A 9,642-nucleotide genomic window follows, 5' to 3' on the forward strand; every position below is an offset into this window, starting at 1 on the left:
TTCTCCTTGGTCCTAGCTTGAGTGGAGAGGAAGCTTGGGCGCTCATGGTAAGTATATATGGTAAATCTCTAGGGAATTGTCCTGCTTGATAGGGCAACGTCACTGTCCCTTGCCTCTACCATTCATAAGCGGCCTTTAAACCTTAAAACGGATTCGTTTGAGCATGTTGAATAATGCATTCATTTAATTGATTTATTGTCGAATTTTACTGGTCGTTTAATCTACGGCAAAGCTCTGTTGAATCTTAAACTCAGTTTCAATGTTTTATATTTTGTTGCTTCAATATATCATTTCTTTTATCATAATTCGCAGAAACTATTCGTCTCTCTGTCTGTCTTTGGTATTTTTTTATATCTATCTCCTTCCTTGCTTTTGCTGATGATTTAGTCTTGTGTATGGCTCTTTTGCTTCCCTCCTTCCCTTCTCTAATCTCTTACACTCGCTTTTGTCCTTCCCTCTTTCCAAACTCTCTTTTACCAGCTCCACATAATTTTCAAAATGTGAATGTCTTCTAATGGGTTTTGTTTAGCTTTTTTTATATTGTTTACTTCTTCCACTGTGCTCGGTAACCAGAATAGATTTTCAAAAGGGAATTTGATAATGTAGTCTTTTCACTTTTTATTACAAGCACCATTCATTTCCTTGTCCCACTGAATAGACAAAACTATCCTATCTATGCTACTATTTGTTCAAGTTGACTATTTCTTAAAATTGTAATTCTTCTAACATTTTATATTAATATAATTCTGTAATATCTTTTATACCGGAACATTTGTAAAGACTTTTAAAAGAAATAAAACTTGAGGTGTTCTTCATCTTTACTGTTTTATTTAATCAGTACAAAACATTTAATTTTACTTCAGACTTGATTTCTGATGCGACACCTTTGTAGAAAAGAAAAACGTTTAAGATGGTTTTTATTAAGTAGTAGACTTTCGCCAATATTTTGTGTGATATAGCTATTGCCTGTATCGATTATTGTATGATAAAATACAATTGCGCCCCCCCCCCCCCACCATACCCCCCCCCCCCCCACACACACACAAACACACACAAAAAAAGTAGGAATACTGTTACTTTTATTCTGCACCCTCATATATGGACCAATGGTGAGTGAAGTTGGTCGTTTGTTATATTCTAGGAAAATAAGTATACGGATGCCTGGGTACATAATACAATTCACTGTACGGAGGTCTTTAAACGTTTCTCCCTACAGTTCCTCCAACTTAATCTCCCAATTGCTACTAGGGGTGAAAGAGGTTGGCCCGGGCTGGACGACGGTAATTGTTAATATTGAGATCCTTATCAGTAGACTTTTGTCCTTAGAAACACGAAATTTTCTTAAAGCGTACACATTGTATATACTTATTAGGGGACTCTGAATGAGTTCCTCCAACACCACCTTCCAATACATACCCTTCCTCGCTCTTTAGAACCAAAATCAAAGCTCCTGTGTGCGTAGCGGATGGAATCCAATTTAACTTTAAAGAATTTTCTGAAATATTACCAAATGGAAACAGATTCATTTTCCTTCCATGCCAGATGATATATACTGAACTGAACAAGACAAACTTGAATTGATATCCACCTCTCGCATTGTTTAATTTCCATTATGATTCTGTTTCATCTTAAGTTTTTAAGCTGCGAATTTTTAAGGGTTCTAGCGAAATGTTTTGGGAGTGAAATCGTCAAGTTGCAAATGAATGTTTACCAGAATATTCATACGAGCAGCATGAACCAGGCGAAGGAAGGCATTTACATCTGTTTATATGTGTTATTAAGATGTATTATAGAACACAGAGGTTCATTTAATTGATAGTCACGTTATCTTTAGATTTATACTTTTGGTCTGTTGGGAACTGATGAGAAAGGTAGTTTTAGTTGGGGATGAAGAATGCTGTGTAATTTATGGTCTTATTCATATGCTTTGTGAGACCAAGAGAAAGATAAATACTGTAGATTTTACGGGAAATTATAGAGATAGAGATTGAATCGTATACTTTCGAATTTTGTATTAATTAAATTTTTGACCAGCTTAGAGAGAGAGAGAGAGAGAGAGAGAGAGAGAGAGAGAGAGAGAGAGAGAGAGAGAGAGAGAGAGAGAGACTTTATTGCAGCTAGGCACTTGATAATTTGTATATTCCAAACTGCTGGGAATTTTCAATATTTAGCTAAGTAAACTTTTAGTTCTAAAATATTTTCTAAGCCAGACGTTTTAGAAATGAAATGTTTCTTTCCTCTGAGAATATAGAATACAAAAAAAAAAAAAAGCTTGGCGTATTTAGATAGTGTGTATAAGTTAAGTATTAGTAGTTCGTCAATGAGGGAGTGAGACTGGGTTCTGAAGTGTGCCAGGAGCAGCAATTGGTGATAACTGAGAGGCGAGATGAATGCAAGTATTATGCAACTAAACTTTATTAAACAATCGTCGAGTTTTCATGGAGCGCCTTGCGAGGAAGAACGTCACAAAAATTCAAACATGAAAAATCTTGTGCTAGTCTAAAATAACAAGATGGTCTATTAACACTGCAGAGAAGAGCGAGTGACTAATATGAAATTCTCCAAGGATAGTGGTATAACATACCGTCAATATCCGCATCAGTTTCATGACATTCTTTGGCAGTAACCCTCTTATGCCTCAGATATACCTGTTTTGTGCTTTACAATATAATAGAAGGGCAATAAACCAGTTTCTTATCTAAACTACATTCAAACCTCAGTGAACATTCTTGGCTTGTATCCAGAGCACTGCTTTAATGGTCCTTGGATTCTGCCATCGATGCCCTTTGTCAGTGATACAGTAAGGCCTCTGCTAAAAGCATTGGAGGATTTTCCACTAACAATTGAATTGTGCTCTTCTAATAACGCTGTCCAGAGGATCACTAGGAGGACCGAAGACCTTTAACACAGGAGCTAAGTGATTACAAAAGGATGGTATTTTCAGTTACCTTTCATTGTCAGATTTTGATGATGATTATTTATAATAATAATAAGTCGTCATTGTGGAAACCTTGCATTGTACCCTTAAAGGAGTTGGGACAATGTCTCACCGTCCCCGCTAGCATAGGTCCACAGATCATCGCCCTATTCTAGCATACCATCAAACCTTGCGATTTGGTTTGTATATCCTGCTAATCCTCATCCATGTGTCTAACTGACTAATTCTTAGTAATAGAGTTATAGATTTTGTATAAAGTCATCTTCTGCTGTCTTTATGTAGTATCCGCTGGTGTCAGAATCTTGTCGCATCTGAAACATCCGCCTCAAAGATTTACTGTGAGTATAAAAATTGCACAATTCATAAGATTAGTCTTTGAGATTGAAAGGAGTAAGTATACAATATTTTAATGGATTTGTTGTTTAAATAACCGGTAATTAGCAACTCTCGCTTATAACAAGATGTTGCTAATGTATCTGATTCACTCCCTCGATTTTAATCATCTTACTGATAATGAAATTGTAATACAACTACGCTATTTCTAAAGGCCCCCATACACTACCGAGCATCGAATCGCGCTTCGAGTCACCTCAAGCTTGGCTCGAACTCGAAGGAGGCCACACACTAAAGAGCCTTGTTTCAGTTAAGCGCTTTTTCCGCACAGTGAAGATGTCATCCTCAGACCTAGACACAGACGATTTTTTAAGCATTGCTGTTGCTCTCGAAGAGAAAAAAACGTAAAAAGCGATCAAAGTGGAGCAAATCGTGGCTTTTAAAGAGAAATGATTTCTCACACACCAATTTGCTAGAAGAACTTAGATTGAAAGAGCCCCAAGATTGGTTCAACTATCTGAGGATGGACGAAGATACGTTCCTAGAGCTTCTTTCCATGGTAACTCCTATTATTGAGAAGAAAGATACGAAACTTCGAGAAGCAATTTCTCCCCATCAGCGTCTAGCAGCCACATTACTCTATAGTAGACCTAGAGCGTCCTGGCATTTCTTGGTCTTTCAGAAAGAGTAATTTTTCGTAGTACCATAAGTTGGGCTTACAAATGTCATCTGTGCTGGCTCCAGATTTGTATGAGGCCTGAACCTTTTTAAATTCTTTTCTAAATGATGCACGTAGAGAATTAATCTTACGTAAACATGATTCACGATCAGCATTAGGGTCACATTCTTTCAGTTTTTCTACTAATTTGTCTTGAGCAATTTGTTTTGCGTGTTTGTTATAGTAATCTGCCGATTTAATTTTCCACAAACACGGGAAAGACTGGTATAGGTCTATAAAGTCACTTAACACTTCTCTTGAATTGGCGCTATCCATCTTCAATTTCACTCAACATACAAAAATAATGGAGCCTTCCTCGTGTACCCAACAAATCATCACCTGGCTCGAAGCTCCGCCCACAAAATATCAGGAATGTCTTGATAGCGTCGAGCCAGCTACGAGTGGCTCGTTGCACGATGCGAAAGCCCCCATACACTATGAAAACTCGACGCGTTGCACGAAGCGCGATTCGATGCTCTGATGCTGAAGATGTAATCGGATTTGAATGCATTTCGACTTTAGATTAACTGATTATTTTGTTGCAACTAAATTTGTTTTATCAGTAGTTATGTTCTTACCTGTTTTATTGTATATTAAGTGTTTTGTTTAAGTTTATTTAAAATAATTAATTCTTCATTGTGGTGCTTTTAAACCTTTCTATTGAATTCGTCTTATATTCGAATGACGACAACAACATTCATCTCCTTTATTAGGATCTTTCCCAGACTATTTAGCTTTTATCTTCATTTCCATCTTCTTTATTTATTTTTTTTTTATTTCTTTGATAATTTTGTCTCTTTGCCAGAGATATTTATTGTGTTTATGTTTTGTTCATTTGAGAATATCCTATTTTGCCTTTATAATGAATGTTTTATTTTTATTTCCGTCTAGATCAGTACTTTTCAAGAATATCATTTTTTCATTCTCTAGGTTTTACTAGATTATCCATTCTCTCGTTTTTCTTTTTTCTTTATTCATCTCTTATTTGTCTTGCCAAAGCTGTCTTAGTAGAAGTCCATTGGGAGAACTTTTATAAAACTTATAACGATTTCAACCCAAAATAATTCATGTTTATATGAAAGGCGAAGCATAAGGAAGGTCCTGAGACCGTCTTCAAATGCCATTCAAGAGCAAATGATGTCAAAAGTTAACATTTGTGTATTGAAGTATTCAATGACCAAATATGGCAACGTTGGTCTTCCATTACCAATGACAATGGAGGCCAAGAACCAAATCAAGAATATTTCATTCTTTGTTATCTCTTAGCATTTATTCATTCGTTTATATAGAATATTCATTTGTTTGTGTAAAATATTAATTTGTTCATTTGTTTGTCTATAATATTAATATATTCATTTGTTTGTCTATAATATTCATTTATTCATTTGTTTGTCTGTAATATAATTTCCATAAAAATGTGTCCATTCTCAAGCATGGGTTAGAACATGTAACTTGCTTTCTCTCTCTCTCTCTCTCTCTCTCTCTCTCTCTCTCTCTCTCTCTCTCTCTCTCTCTCTCTCTCCACGTCAACCTTCCCGCCTCCCAAATTCCCCGAAAGTTGGCTCCTCAACTGGAAGCGTGTGGATCCATCGTGAGGAACAGCAGCTGTTTGTATTCATTCATTCATTGGCTCAACTCAGCTGTTGTTTATGTCTTTCTGTTGCGAACCAAACACCGTCGACGTTTCCTGTAGTCCGGTTTTCTATCAAATCTAATTTGTAGACTCAGCAACATTGGAAACAGACAGTGCCTTTCGGGAACAGCTATAAACTGCCGTCGCTTTTACTTTTTCTAGAGGTTTCATAAATCATTTTTTCCTTATTCTCACTCACATCTACACACACACATACACGCATACATACATATATACATCTATCTATCTATTTATCTATATATATATATATATATATATATATATATATATATATATATATATCTATATATATATATATATATATATACTGTATATATATATGCATGTGTGTTTTATATGTGCATAAATACATATATAAAAATTATACATACATAAATAAATATATATATATATTATATATATATATGTATATATATAAATGTATATATATATATATATATATATATATATATATGTGTGTATATATATATGTGTGTGTGTGTATGTGTGTATGTATGTATATGCATAATGTATATATATATATATATATATATATATATATATATATATATATATATATATATATATATATATATATATATATATGTAATATAATATAATATATATATATAATATATATATATGAGAGAGAGAGAGAGAGAGAGAGAGAGAGAGAGAGAGAGAGAGAGAGAGAGAGAGAGAGAGAGAAGCGGGGGGGGGGACTTCCCGTGGATAATTGAAAGAGATAACACAGCAGATCTCCAGAAAACCTCAATTTCAGAATCTGTCCCCAAAATGTCTCCTGAATTCTCGCCTGAATCTCCTCTAATTCCTTTCTTGCTTCGCGGAACCAATTTTGCTCCAGATCTGATCCCTCTCAAATTGGCCACGAAAGCCTTTGTCAAGTGGAGTGGGTCTTCCCTTCCCCTTTCTTGTTTCATAAAAAGGTAACCGGAGAGAAGTGGAAGGAAAGAGTTTCTTACTCTCCCTTCATTCTTCTCTCCTTTCTATCTAAAGACGTAGAGGAGCAATAGTGACTTTTGTAGGTTTAAGTGTTCAATGGCGTATATTGGTTACCATCGAAGAATATTCTTTAAAGTTTTAAAGGTTACTTATGAGTGGCAGAGGAGAAAGACAGTCATTATGGTTTACTTTACTTTCATATAAATGAAATATTTACACATAATCAGTACTGAAGTCACCTTTCCAACCTACGTAAGTCCAAGGAGGACCAGGAAATTACTAGTGATCATTTAACAGGTAGAGCGGTGGTCTTGCCCTGAGTCCCATAACCCTTTATCAGAGGGAATCACAGGGATAGTACTGTCATGTTTCCCCATGAAATCTCTCGAGCCCTGAGAGAGGAATTGAGACCTCTAAGTGATGATTTCTCCAAGCTCCCATAACCCTGTGGAGCATAATTTGCTGTGCATTATTGACATGGCTATCTTCAGAGGTCGTTCCTTGTGGAGTTTCTGTATACAAACACACAAGAAAATTAATCTTAGATGGATTATAGAATTAATATTTTTGCCAGATATAGATTATAGAAAATTAATTGTGGATAGGGAAGAGACATTATAGAATCTAGAGGAGTTTGAAAGCGGTTGCAAGGAGATTATATAAAGGCCTTTCATGGAGAGAGAGAGAGAGAGAGAGAGAGAGAGAGAGAGAGAGAGAGAGAGAGAGAGAGAGAGAGAGAGAGAGAGAGTCTCAACATCACCGTATCTTTTTAAAGGATTCAGGATATTAAGTCGGTTGGCATCTTACTCCACTGAATGTCAGGTAAAACCAGAGTTTATTTTGAGAACGCTCTCGGACATAAGTAGCATTAACAGTAAGCCTTGTTTTTAGAACGCTTTCGTGAGGCAACTTGTTTGAATTTGTAAGGCTCGCAGGAGAGAGAGAGAGAGAGAGAGAGAGAGAGAGAGAGAGAGAGAGAGAGAGAGAGAGAGAGAGAGAGAGAGAGAGAGAGTTTTATTTTCCCCTGCTATTCATACTTTTGAAAACACTTGGCAAATTTTTTAGCAATAATCCTTTTATTTGTATTGACGTCAGTCGTAGATTTAACCAGTCAAGTTCCTCTGGATGTGGCGGGGGACGGGGTGGTCGGTGTTTTACTCTTCTTTACTCTTAACCCTTCAATTGTTTCACATATGGTCATTTGGACAAAACAATAGGCAATTAAGCACTTGGCAAAGTTGTTGCAGAAAAGGAGGGTGAAAATGAAGCTTTAGAGTTTCATCATCATCATCATCATCTCCTCCTACGCCTATTGACGCAAAGGGCCTCTGCTAGATTTCGCCAGTCGTCTCTATCTCTATTCATCATCTCCTACTTCACTCTTCATTGTCCTCAGCCATGTAGGCCTGGGTCTTCTAACTTTTCTAGTGCTGAACGTTTGTAGAACTAATCTCTCTTGGGGAGTGCAAAGAGCATGCCAAAACCATCACCATCTACCCCTCATCATGGTCTCATCCACATATGACATTCGAGTAATCTCTCTTATAGTCTCATTTTTAATCCTGTCCTGCCATTTAACTCTCAATATCCGTCTGAGGGCTTTGTTCTCAAATCTACTAAATCTATTGGTGATCGTTTCATTGTCATACAATGACTCATGTCCACAGAGTAACACTGATCTCACTAAACTGATATATAGTCTGATTTTTATTTGTAATTTCAGGCGATTTGATTTCTAAATTTTACTTAACTGAGCCATTGTCTGCTTTGGTGTTTTCAATCTTTCACTAAACTCTAGTTCTAAAGACCTCGAACTGGAGATCATAGTTCCTAATTACTTAAATGATTCTACCGCATTAATCCTTTCTCCTTCTAATGATATTTCATTCTATAGCATACTCCGTTCTCATCATCTCTGTCTTTCTTCTATATATCTTCATCCAAACCTCGTGTGATATTTCATGCATTCTGGTAAGCAAGAATTGCAAATTCTGTAGCGTTCTGCTAACAAGGGCAGCATCATCACCATACTCTAGGTCTGCTAAATTTCCTATCACCAATACAATCCAATCCTTCTCCACCATCTCTGACTGTTCTAAGCATTACAAAATCCATGTGGAGGATAAACAACATAGGTGACAACACATTCCCTTAAAGTACTCCGCTGTTCATTGGAAATTCATTTGATAAGATTCCATTAACATCAACTTTGCACTTGCTATGCTCATTAACAGATTTAATTAAATTTGCGTAGACTTTTCGTATTTAATAGGAATTCCATAATAACGCTGGATTCTCCAAAAAATAGGCCGGTGCACACTATCACAGGCTTTTTCATAGTCCACAAATGCCATCAAAAGGGGATTTTCATATTCTACGCATTGCTATACAACATGTCTCAAAATGAAAATTTGGTCAGTGCAACTTCTACATTTTCTGAATCCTGCTTGTTCATATCTTAGCTTTTCATCAATCTTTCTCTCCAGTCTTTTTAGGATAAGCATACTATATATTTTTATAACAACTGAAGTAAGTGTTATGCCTCTGTAATTATTGCAATCAGTCAGGTCTGTTTTTTTTTTTCCACCAACACTCCTAACTCCCATTCATCAGGTTTTGCCTCTTCATGCCACATTCTACAAAATAATCTTGTAAGTAATCTGGGAGTCACTTAATTTTCGGCCACTATTATCTCAGCAGTTATTCCATCGTATCCCGGGGCTTTCCATCTCTTTACTTTCTTGAGGATAACTTCGACTTCAAACACACTGAATTCATTCATTGGCACATCAAGGTCTTCATCAGCTTCAGGTATATCAATCAAATTATTCCCTTCATTTCTCCTATTCATAACGTCACTAAAGTGTTCCATTCAACGTTGCCTTTCTTCATCTTCTGTTTCTATTACAGAGTCTTCTCTCTTTTTAATGGGTAGATGCTTCTTCTTCTTTGCCCCGGTCAAGGTTTCATTAATAATTCTATAAGCTTTTCTTACACCGTAGCCACTTCCTGAATTCATAGCTTTGTCAGCCTCATCTGCTTTACTGTCTATACAGT

Source organism: Palaemon carinicauda, chromosome 19, assembly GCF_036898095.1.
Source record: "Palaemon carinicauda isolate YSFRI2023 chromosome 19, ASM3689809v2, whole genome shotgun sequence".
In the NCBI taxonomy this organism is placed as follows: domain Eukaryota; kingdom Metazoa; phylum Arthropoda; class Malacostraca; order Decapoda; family Palaemonidae; genus Palaemon; species Palaemon carinicauda.